Raw genomic sequence first — 12,578 nt, forward strand, 5'->3', positions numbered from 1 at the left:
ATGATGCAGCTGTATTTCAGCAAAGTGATAGTCTCCTTTCTGTTACAGAAAGCTAGTGCAACCTAGGGATAGAAGGATATAGTTCAGATCCTAACTTTCTTTCTGTGAACGGAGCTGAGTCTGTATTTACAAAATACATCTTCCTGCGTCTCCTTTCCCTCTACATAGCTGTGTTTCCACCTGCTTCTCGAACTGGTTCCCTTGGGAATATGTGGGATATCGGGTGGTGGTGGTTTCAAGTGGACAGCTCATCTTCCTTCAATTGAATGAAGGAGTGGCTTAGGGTCATTACAACATCAGATCCCTGACCATCCCTGTCCTAATATTTGTTTCACAAATAGTGGTCAGCCAGGAGCCTATGAGAAATGCAGAAGCAAGACATGAGTGCAAACAGGATCCTCGTACTCAGGTTCCTCAGCAAGAGAAAGACAGAGGCATACTGTGTCTGATACTGGAGATAATATACCATCATGGCACACATGGACATTGTAGTCCAAGCTTAGTAGTTCATATCTCAGTTTGACCTAAACTCTGTGCTGAGTGCCATAAGGCAAATTAACATGGGGCATTGGAAAAGTTTTAATCCCTGCTTCCGAACATGAGATTAATGTCACAGGCTGCCTTTACAGAATTGTTATTGTGATTCCTCAAGCTACCTTGAGTGCTGCTATTGGCCAAAAGGTAAGATATAATGTAGTTAATAAATGTAATAATTGTTTGGGGGAAGTGCCTGGAGCAATTAAAGATTGCTTTGTAAATACATATTCTTTTTGCTACTGTAATTATGTTATCTCATAAATTCCAGCTAAACTGTGGTTAACAGTCACTCTGGCAATGTATTGTGGTGAGAGTAATGATGGTGTAGGGTTTGCGTGTTAGACCAAGACTCCAAGAGACCAGCGTTTAAATCTCCTCTCAGCCACAGAAACACACTAGGTGATCTTGAGCAAGTCATATTCTCTCAGCCTCAAAGGAAGACAATGGCAAACACACTCCTGAACAAAGAAAAGCACCCCCCCCCATGATAGGGTCAGAAACAACTTGAAGGCACTTGACAACAAAATGTTTAATGCAATATGAAAATATAAAACTTGTGTCCTCACTTCCAGTTGTCTCCCAGGCACGTTATTCAGTTACACACTTCATTCAGCCTTTTCAGTTATACCCTTGCTCCCTCCCAGCTTTTTTTCCCCCTGTCAGGCAAAGACCTATCTGTCCAGAGAGGCCTTCAGTAACTGCCTGCCTCTTATGGATAGGGGTTTTAAATGAACAGGCTGGGCTTATTATTGAGCTTTAAACTGTTGCAATGTATTGTTAATGATGGCCAGAATCCTGTTGGTGTTTTATGCTGTGTAAGCTCCCCAATAGAGGAATGCAGTGGCTTAGTGATTTAGACGCCATTTCTTATGATCAGGAGAGTGGAAGGTTGGTAGTTCATGGCCCAAGTGCCACATGACGGGGTGAGCTCATGTCACTAGCCTCAGCTTCTGCCAACCTAGCAGTTCAAAAGCATGCAAATGCAAGTAGATAAATAGGTACCACTTTACCTTTAAGCTCCCCAATGGAAGCAAATGGACATTTTTGTCTGAGATGGAACAGACAAATTCTGTTGCAGGAATGGAACTGCACATACAATGCAGTTACTCATGTTTGTGCATTGCCCATGGATGATCATTGTGAACTGCACATAGTCAAGCATGCACTTCACTGCACATTATACATTGGGTATGGAGACTTCCAGCATGCTGGAATGTTGGTTTGAATGTTGCAGGGACGTAGCCGGGGGGAGGTTCTTGGGGTCCGGACCCCCCCTTCCGTTAGAAAAATGAATGGTGCATGCTGCTGCGCCACCGCACCCAAGCCCCAATATAATGGTGGCACTTAGTCTGGACCCCCCCCCCCTTCCTAAAATCCTGGCTACGTCCCTGAATGTTGGTCTATGACACTGGGAGAAAAGGATTTGAATCCCTGCTCAGCCATGGAAACCTATTGGGTGACCTTTGGCAAGTCACACTCTCTCAGACTCAGAGGAAGGCAAATGCAAACTCCCTTTGAATAAATTCTGCCAAGAAAATCCAGTGTTAGGTTCACGTTAGGGTCCCCATAACTCAGAAATAATTTGAAGGCACACAACAACAATATAGGGAATGCGTGAACATTTTGTTGTGCAACATTGTCATTCACTATAACAAGGCAGCATTGCACAACTGCTTTGTAACTGTACGTGTAATGTTATACTCCTTCTTTCCAAAGTAGGATCTCAGCCAATAGGTTCTACAGTGTTAGTAGTATTTTAATAGTTTTTATATTTAATACATATAATTACGTCCCTGCAACATTCAAACCAACATTCTATTGGTAATTTTAAAAAAAACCTGTTGGAAAGGTGTCTTATAATCCCACCATAGAAGAATGTTAGAAATATAACAAATAAATGAACAAACATTCTCTAGTAATTTGTTAGAGGTTCGGCTAAAGAATTTTGGGAGCTGTAGTTTTGTGAGGAAGCTATGAACTGCTTTTCTGAAAGCCCAGGTTTGTGTACAGAACTACAATTCCCACGATTTTCAGGTGAGAGTGAGCAACTGTTAAAATAATTTAAGTCTGTAGTAAACACTGTACCAGTACAGATACAGCTGTTAAGATGAAGCATTTACAAGGAAGGAAAGGGACTGCCCCTGCCTCATTCATGCCTCAATGCCAAAAGCTATGCTATTACGGCAGTCTTCCAGTTTGCGTAGGATCACTCACAAACCTCGTGTTCAATATCCAGGAACCTAATTTTAGCTGTGGTAATTTTATAGCAACTAGGTTGAACCCAAAAGCATACTTTATATATACTACCTGTTAGGACACACTTGAAGCTGCTTTGCAGAGCAGATTGTTGGCATATTTAAATAACCATTTTGCATTCTGAAATCTAAACTTATTTAGGGGTGTATTAAAATCAAGGATACTACTAAAACAGAATCTGCTACAGTTAAAATGATTTGCGGAGAGCAGTAAGCAAAGGAATCAGTTGTGTTTATCCAGTGGGAAGGATCCTCACTTGCAAATCTTCCTGAAGTACCATAAAGATCAGAGTTAATAATAATAATTTTTTTAAAAAGCTTTTTTTTGTCAGAAAATGGTTCTTCCTCTTTTGCTACCACACACACCTCTCAGAAAGACTAGTGATATGCAGAACTTTGTCTAAATATTCTCACTACTACTTGTGGCAGTTGCCTTCCTCCCAACTGCTCCCATGATGTCATGGAAAAATGCTAGGTCCAGAATATATTGGAGGATGCAACATGGTGCCCAGGCTCCCAACCCGGCTGTAGCAAAAACAACAAAAATTGAAACCTTAAGGAGGGAAAGGAAGCTGTGCTACTTTGGGGCTTACTGCTATGGTAAGCCCCAAAGGAACCCCATGAAATTCAGATAAAAGTTCTCACTCCATGTTAAGGAAAATGTGTAACCCATTTTTCCTCCCCCATTACAGTTTCCTCAGAGATATGTGCTTGCCTTTATTGGTCAAAGTTGCAAATTGAGCCCTTAGCTACCTAACAATGGCCAGTCACCAAAAATTATCTAAATGGAAGAAACATAGGTGACGAAAATCCCATGCTATTTGACAAATATAAGTTTTTTACAGCTCAGGGGATCACCTCAGGGGGGAAAATCATATCTTTTGTGAGACACCTTCTGTTTAATTTGGGAGAAAAGAAGCATATAAATAAAATAAAATAAAATAAAAGTATTGGGGAAATGTTGAGAGAACATTTGCATCTAGCTCTTTCAACAAAATCTTGCTATATTTCAAAATCAGCATGTGATAATGACATGTCAGAAATAAACACAGACGCACAGAACCCATGCTGTTGTTGTTGTTTTTTTAACTTTGAAGTGTTCTTTAGATATCAGCCTAAATTTGGGAAAGGTTGAAACTCATGTCTACAACCTACTTTGTAAATGCAGCAAGATGATAAACAAGAGATTATTTTAGTACTATTATTACCTCTGGACCATGAATCTTCAAATACCTGCATCAAATTAACCTGCAACTCTCTCCCATCTTTTCCCCTCTACTAAACATTTTTGGGAAGGGAGTATAGGTTTTTCCCACAGGAGATCTTTATATTTGCACATATTGCTATGATAAGTAGCAACATTCCTTCTTTCTCCAGGTTGAAATTTAAGTCAGTCAACCACGGACTAACCACTGCCTAGCCAAGCTGCAAGTTATGATAAAAATAGGACAGTGGATTTTGAGATACATGTAGCAGCAGGTGGTTTCAGACCTTGTTTTGCCCCCAATATCTTTGGCAAGGCTCTTGAAAATTCAAGTGAAACATGAGCTGCAATGTTGTAGTAATAAATACAACCCTTGGATAAACAACATTGCAGCCACAGGAGCATTTGCTGATTTTCCTGTATAGCACTCAAACCAGAGATGTTCATATTCAGACTTGTTGTACGTATGGAATTCCACATGGTTTTTGGGATTTGCCATAGGATTAGTCTCAGGGCACATCCAGACATTCAGTTGCTTTTGTTGCTGTTAATTGCTCTTAAGTCAGCTTCAACCTATGGCAACTCTGTGAACAGAAGACCTCGAAGACTGCTGCTTATTAACAGCTCTGCTCAGATTTTGTAAAACACAGAGGTGCTGCAACTGACTTGATTGAGTCAATCCACCAGTAATGCAGTTTTCCTCTTTTCTCACTTTCCTTTTTCCTCCAGATTCAATTAAGTACAGCTACTCCCAATTTGGAAAGGGGCATGTCGAACCTGTGTACCAGATAGCTGTTAAAGCCACACTGAGTCCCTGTACTGGGAGGAAGGGGGTATAAATAAACATAAACATAATAGTAATAGTAATAGATGCAAAGTCTTTAATTAAAAATTGGCAATCTCAATCAGCACCATATACACTATTGAAAACAAGGATTTTAGAAACAGAAACCATGTGGCATAGTGGTTTGAGTATTGAACTACGACTCTGGAGGCCATGGTTCAATTTCCAGCTTGGCCATGAAACCTACTGGGTGCCCTTGGATATAAGAACAGACTCTACTGATTCTTTGAAATATTTCATTATAAGGCTGCATGGATTGAGACAACTCTTCAGGTTACAAAACAAACTGGACTACAAATAAGGTGTTGACGTTCCAAGGTAACGCAAAAGTTATTCACAGAAGTGCTCTATACTGCAATTTCCCCAACACCGCTCTCTTTAAATACATAAACTCTGACTTTGAAGATTAGTTTTTGAGAGGTTTGTTGGTCCATCCCTTCAAGTTCTTCTGTGTGGTATGTCAGTTTGGCTGCTACAGATGCTGAAGAACTAAATGTTCCAGACTATTCCAGATAAATAGTTTGTGGTCCAGAACAGACATCCAGAGGTTTGGAAATGTATTCCTTTATTCCTCTTTAGGAATTCCTTATTTGGTGTATCAACCTGATGATTTTGGAAGGCTCAGATCCTGGCTTTATAGTGCCCCCCTCCCCACACACACAGCAAAAGGGACAGTGAATTCTTTGGGCATGTGTTCAGAACCAAATTAGCTCCATCAGATTCTACATGGATCAACCTTTTGAGTTTGGGGATTTGCTTTGTAACCAGATAAACACAGTTACAGCAGTTTCTTACCTTTAACTGCCATGGCAACATGCTATAAAATCCAGCTACCTGTTGTTCAGTGAGATAATAAAGAGCAGGGGTGCATTCCCCTGAAGTACAACACATGAACACTTGAGAAATCTAAGTAGCTCACCAAACTAAAAATCCCAGAATTCCATAGGCTATAGCTATGGCAAATGGCATAATACTACTGTAACTGTGTAGTGCAGATAAACTCTTAGCAAAAGTATTCACTCTCCATCTTCCTTCCTTCCTTCCTTCCTTCCTTCCTTCCTTCCTTCCTATTTTTGTTTGTTTCTTTTTTTATTAGGTTAATTTCAATTCATGTACTCCAAAGTATGCCTTTGAAACCTGCTGTGAATTATGTTACCCAGTTTAATCTTGTCCACCTTCAGCTCCATACTAACATAAGCCCAGAGCTTCCAACTTTGTAGGGGAGCTATATCATTCCCAAACTCCCACTCATCAATGTCACTGGCCATGCCAGCTGGCAGATTCTAGAAGTTGTAATTCAACAAAATACATTTTCTAAGCTCTGACCTGGCCTACATCTACTTAGTTTCTGTGCCTTGTTTCTTTAAATAAGGCAGAAAATGAAGTTCCTGTCACTACACTTTCTCTTTTTTTCCCTTGAAAGCAGCAATAGAAGCATGGATCAAAGAAGAGGGCATGATTTAATACAGTGGCCACTGATAAATTCTTTATTTTTTATTTAAAAAAAAAAAGGGGGGGGGGGACAAAGAGGATTGTGATGTGCACAAAAACTAAATATTCTAATTTATATATTTACTTCCAAAGTTAGAAAGTATTATTCTGATTTGGAATATAAATATAATGTACACTGTAGATGTGCAACTTAATAGCACTTGCTGTTCTCCTTTCTTATTGTTATTTAGCTTTTATTTGGCCTTGGACTGGATGGCCTTGCAAACAAAGAGTGCCTTTAAACAGAGGATTGTCCTCTGACTACTCTTCAACTAAGAAGGCCATGTGGCCACCCTATATATGAAACCCCAGTAGTCTTCACAACTGGCTTTAGCCTATTCTTCATCTCTTTATCCAAATTATTTATTAAAATGCAACTTTCAATGATAATTTATTTTGAGATGGGACATTGCTATATCAATGTTTACTTTATGATTCAGCCAAAAGAGGGCAATTTTCAAAGGGCAAAATTGCCCATTCAGAGTGAAGGCAACACAAAATAATTGTCCTTTCTCAATGTGGGTTCTACTGTATCATCACACTACTCACTATTCACCAGAGGAAGATTGGTTTTTAAAAGAGGTGGTAAGCACATGCCAATCAAAGAATGAATAAGCAGCTGAATAGACAGCAAACGAGGTCAGAAGGTTTTTTTGTGGGTTTTTCAGGCTAAGAGGTCATGTTCTAGAAATTCATTCCTGATATTTCACCAGCAGCTGTGGCTAGCATCTTCAGAGAATGCTGGCATGAAAAACTGGGGTATATGCAAACACAAATCAAGGAACATGAGAGACACTGCAGACTGGGTCACCCAGAAAAAGCAGCAGTAGCAGACCCTGTTATAAACCATCCTGGGCAAAAAATGCTGTTTGAAAACGCTGAAATTCTGGACCATGCCAACAACTATCAGTTCAGAATGCACAGGGAAGTCATTGAAATCCATAAACACCTGGACAACCTCAACAGGAAAGAAGAAACCCTTAAAATAACCAAAGTTTGGCTACCCATCCTGAAAAACACCAAAATCAAGACCCAGAAAATGCAAATGAAAACCACCCAGAGTGAGGGGACTTTCCCAGCAAACAATGGATCATTAATTAAATAGACACCCTGAGGTCTTGCCATTCAACAACAGAACAATACACAGATTAACATGTAAATCACTTTCTCTCAACCAACAGTATATATACCCCACTCTCTTCCATGCCAGTATTCTCTGAAGATAGGGTTGCCATACCTGAGGACCTCCAAACAGGGACAAATGTAGGACAAGGTTTAAAAATGTAGGACCTTTTTTTTATAAATTTCCTGGCCAGGAAATTAAAAAAAAAGGTCCTACATTTTTAAACCTTGTCCTCCTCCCCAGCTTGGGAGGAAGCCTCGGCCTCCTCTCAGGCTGGGAAGGGGCGCAGGGGCCGCCCGTCATCGCGGCCATCACCGTGGTGGCAAGCGGCCTCCTCCTCCTCCCAGGCCTCGGCGAAGCCTTGGAGGACTCCGCGATTGCGGAGCCGCCTCCAAGGCCTCTCTGGGGCCTGGGAAAGAGCATCTCCGCGGCCGGAGCTCCGACCACAGAGAGCGCTCCCAGGCCTCAGCAAGGCCTTGGAGGACCCCGTGGCACACACAGGGGCAGAGGTGGCCGCGGGTGGTGCCGTCCCGGTTTTGGCGCCGACCGGGACCGGGATGGCACCGCCCAAACAGGGATTGTCCCGCTTACAGGCAGGATATGGCATCCCTGTCTGAAGATGCCAGCCACAGTAAATGCAAATGAGAAACCACTCAGGGTCAGAGGCTTCCCCAGCAAACAATCATCACCAATTAGCAGACACTAATCCTCTTTTGCATATCCTCCCACCCTGAGGAGGCCATCAACAACAGAACGATACACAAATTAACATGGGAATCACTCCTCCTCACCCAGGGTCACACAGTGTGTGTGTGTGTGTGTGTGTGTGTGTGTGTGTGTGTGTGTATATACCCACTCTCTTCCAGGTTAGCATTCTCTGAAGATGCCAGCCACAGATGCTGGTGAAACGTCAAGAATAAACTCTTATGGAACATGGTCACATAGCCCAAAAACCCCACAAAAACCTATGGATGCCAGCTATGAAAGCCTTCGACTTCACATTGCTTAGATACTGTTAGTTCAGTATGAAGCGGTATATAAATGAAGCTTTTTTGTTTTGTTTTTTCAGAAAGCATTTCCAATTCCCAAACCACAATGTTTATCTCTGAAACTGAAATAGATAGATGTTTGGTGCACCTGTATTCTTTTGGGTGGGTTTGACACTTAAATGACAATATTCAGTTTGCATACGGCAGGAGTTTCTCTGATACCTACATGGCTGTGTGCCATTCTGAACTGATTGGCCTACATTAGGTATATCCATATTGCCAGCAGCAGTAATCTTATAGTACTGCTTTCAGTAGTCTGAGACCCAGAGCCATCTTTCACTGTGGCTTAAATAACAGAAGGGAATTGACTCAAACTACTACACACTCCCTTAGCATGTGAAAGATAGCAGGATTGATGACCACATTCTCTAAGAACTGATCAATTGCAGCCAGCTCAGATGTATAAGGCTGGTGCAACACAGTAGCTATGAATCAAGAAATCCCTATTTGACTCTTGCCTCTGCCATAAGTTTCCTAATTTCAGGCTACCAAAAACAACTCCAATATAAGACTGATGCTTTCCCAACTTACAACGCTATTGTAAATGAGGACTGGCCCTGCAGATATTTCCTGACCATTAAGACTTCACTGCATCACTGGCAATGATCAGACCTGGAGTCAAGCAACATCTGGAGAGGTGAAGGTACCATACCACCAAAGTCCTATTGGATACTGACAGCGTATAAAGCTCCAGCAGCATAGCTCCACTGGATATCTAAAAGGTGAAGTCTGTTCCTTCTTCAGCAGTGCAATGGCAGCTGAATAGTGGCAGGATGCACCCATACGGCCAATCAGTGGATGTTCTGGTCAGGGCAGAGTTGTGCCCAGTTGGTGTCTGGCTGCTATGGTGCAGCTGATGGGGAGGTGTTGTGCAAAGGGATACTGTATACATCCTTGCACAATGCCTAAGATAGTATGTACATTAAGAGAATTCTCACCAATATTCATCAAGCATTTTCAAGCAAGCAATCTCAATTGTCTCAATATGACTCAATAGTTATATTGAGTCTCAATAGACAAATGGCTGAACAGACGGATTTGACAGAAAGATAGGAGTTGCCATTCAAAATAGTTTTAAATGGATTAGTTACAGTTGGTTGAGCAACTAATCAGTCAAATTGCATATGTTGACAAATGTAAATAAAAACAATGGCTGAGTACCTGCATTGTTCTGGTAAAGCATAAAGTTCTTGCTCCCCCACCATGGGCACACAACCTGCTATTCTGGTGTGTACTCTCCCAACCAGACAGCTATTTAGTGGCTGGGGAAGAGTGAGGGCAGATAGGCAAAGTCCACTTGCATTTCTGCAGCCAGACACACAAACAAGGTGGGCATCTGCTCAGACCTCTCAGGGTCCTCTAGAACTCAGTGAGGATAATGTTTTCTTTGTGCATCAACTTTGTGGTTTTCTCTAGCCAATAGGATTCAGGCCTCCCAAGAGTCATGTGTGTGTCTGGTCTACTCTAATTGGGACTATCCAATAAACTATTCAGGCCTCCCAAGTATCCTCTGGAGGTCTGATACGATGACATTTTCTCTGTGTGACCATCTGCAGAAATATTTTATTGGTTGCATCCAACCCTCCCCTGGAATGTGATCATGAGAGGATGCACCAGAGAAGAACAATAGTTTGTGCCCATGAGCAAACATTGTGTGAATGAGACAAAGGACTTTATCACATGGGAGGCTTACCATGAGTAAATCACCTTGAAATCCTCAGAAACTGTGAAAGAAGCATGATCAGGGTTCACACCCCATGTGCTTCTCCCATCAGTAAATCATCATGGAGGTGTCAGGGATTGCTTCTCCCATGAGTAAAGCATCCTTGGTAATAACAGGATCTTCAGTTACTGCCAAATGGCAGCTCCATGATGATTTACTTATGGTATGCCTCCCATGTGATAAAGTCCACAGGTTGCCCCTTTGTGCAACAACCTCAAAAGGAAACACATAGGTATAATGCCTGCCTATCTCACCCACAGAATTCCAGCCATATTTTCTTTTTTAAAAAAGTTTTATTAACATTTCTGAAACAAGAAAGAAACTGACTTACTTACTTACTTTCTAGATGATACACACAACCAACACCGTAGACATCTTATACGAGGCATTCCTTTCCTTCAGAGACAAAAAGGAGGATGCTTCATTTAATGCTTGCAGTGATTCAAAAGTGCATTTTTATATGCATTTGAGGAAAGATTGTAGTTCAGTGGTAGAGCCCATGCTCTTTACGCTTAAAGTCAGGAAAGGCAGTGAAAGTCCTGCCTGAAATGCCAGAGAACTGTGACCAGTCAGTGTTGACATCTCTGGCCTACATGGCATCATTCAGTATAAGACAGCTTCCTATGTCCTTGCTAAAAAAAATACTCTTTAGTCAGTTAAATTTTCCAAATCAATTTGCCTATTCTATTAATTGGTTTAACATTACAGAGCATATTTCTTTGTGTGTGTCAAAGATTTAAACTGTTACTTTCTTATATTACTTTATTTTTTACAAACTACTGACTAATATATTTCAGGATGAACAGCAATGACCTACTACATACTGGTCATGCCAGTTGACCATGCAAAGTGACACTCTAAGGGAGAGGTGACACCACTGCTCCCTAAACCTCTATCTTTGGGAATAAACATGCTGGGATGTTCACCTGTATTCCTTTAAATTGCTGAAGAGATGGCTGAATGGAGTGAGGCTCAATGGGAGGAGAAAAGAGAGGCCCCAGGTTTAAAACTTTTGTTAAAAAATGATTTTTAAATTTTGATTTTAAAAAAAACTTATTTTTTTAAAACGTATCATTTTTAAATTTTGTTTTAACTTTTAAATAAATGTAAATTTAAATTCAATTTGAATTTGAATGAAATTTTAAAATTTTATTTAAAAACATCACATCTTATCAAATGTTCACTTTAACAACATGAAACTATGCACTATACTTTTACCCTGTGTGTATGATATTGTAATTTAAAGGGATAATTTTAATTTTGCTAGTTGCCTATGTCACAATTATTACCATTAATATTCCGTGACTAACTGGAATTTTGATTTATGAATAACTTTAGTACAAAAAATATTACTAAGGATTCTGCATGATGTGGTGTGGGAGGAGGTCAATGGGTGGATTATACCATGAGTTACTGCACGAGGTGACACCAACCCTAGTGACTCCACTGCTTCAGGGATGGATAACTTGTAGATGTTATTAGACAACAACATCCATCAACCCCAGCCAATATATTCAAGTGGTGACTGATGATTGGAATTCAGTCTAGCAACATCTGGGAGGCTATTAATTGACAATCCTTGCCCTTCTTCACCAGAAGCATCTTAGCTTTAAGCATTTGAGCAAAGATTATTTGCAGAATAATGATGCAGACCTTACCGGATGCTAAAATCATGTGCCATACAGCAGTGGCTCTCAGATTTTTTCCTCCATTTGTTTTGGACTTCAGATCCCAGAAGCTGCAGTCAACTTGGCCAACAGCCAGGAGTTATGGGAGCTAAAGTCCAAAGCATCTGGAGAACCATACATTGGGAATCACTAACATATACAATTCTGGTCTATACATGCTAGATGCTTGTATGAAAGAATAATAGCAGGTAGCAATAGCAGGTACATTTCTATACCGCTTATCAGTGCACTTAAGCACTCCCTAAGTTCAAAATTCATAATAATGTTGTCCAGAATTCAAGAAACTACTTCAATTTAGACACTTGAGCTTGGGCTTCTCCACTGAGCCTTTACTTTTATCACTCCTGAACAGGTACTTAACATCCTTGCATCTGGGTGCACACACACACACACATAATTATGCTCTCATTCCAAAGAGGAGCACATGAGTTTTCTTGCTAATCCTTTGGGATGAATCCATGCCCATTTCTAGAAAGACAGAAGGTTCTGTTTGTTCTTGCCAGCCCAGTAAGTTCAGTACGTGCTGTTCAATTCAGCAGAATGGTGCCAGGATGAGTCTGTTGAAGGTCACAATGACCTGCAGCCCCAACTGATGAAGATCGTATGTCCCTGTTCATAAAAATAGAGGTGTTATTCAAAATTGCCTTGGCTTGCTTCCAAGTTT

The 12,578-nt window shown here is 40.8% G+C and overlaps 1 protein-coding gene across 3 annotated transcripts in view; it reads left to right on the plus strand.

Annotated features, from left to right (window-relative positions):
- The first annotated feature begins 380 nt into the window (after window positions 1-380).
- Window positions 381-12,578, plus strand: part of DDIT4L (DNA damage inducible transcript 4 like) — a 65,486-nt gene continuing 53,288 nt past the window's right edge. For all 3 annotated transcript variants that reach the window (XM_089526072.1, XM_089526073.1, XM_089526068.1), the window contains exon 1: window positions 381-681. The gene's annotated coding sequence lies outside the window, so the exon portion shown is untranslated. The remainder of the gene's footprint in view (window positions 682-12,578) is intronic.

The sequence above is a fragment of the Sceloporus occidentalis genome, unplaced genomic scaffold, assembly GCF_023333645.1.
Source record: "Sceloporus occidentalis isolate IW3139 unplaced genomic scaffold, rSceOcc1.0.p SCAF_5, whole genome shotgun sequence".
Classification (NCBI taxonomy): Eukaryota; Metazoa; Chordata; class Lepidosauria; order Squamata; family Phrynosomatidae; genus Sceloporus; species Sceloporus occidentalis.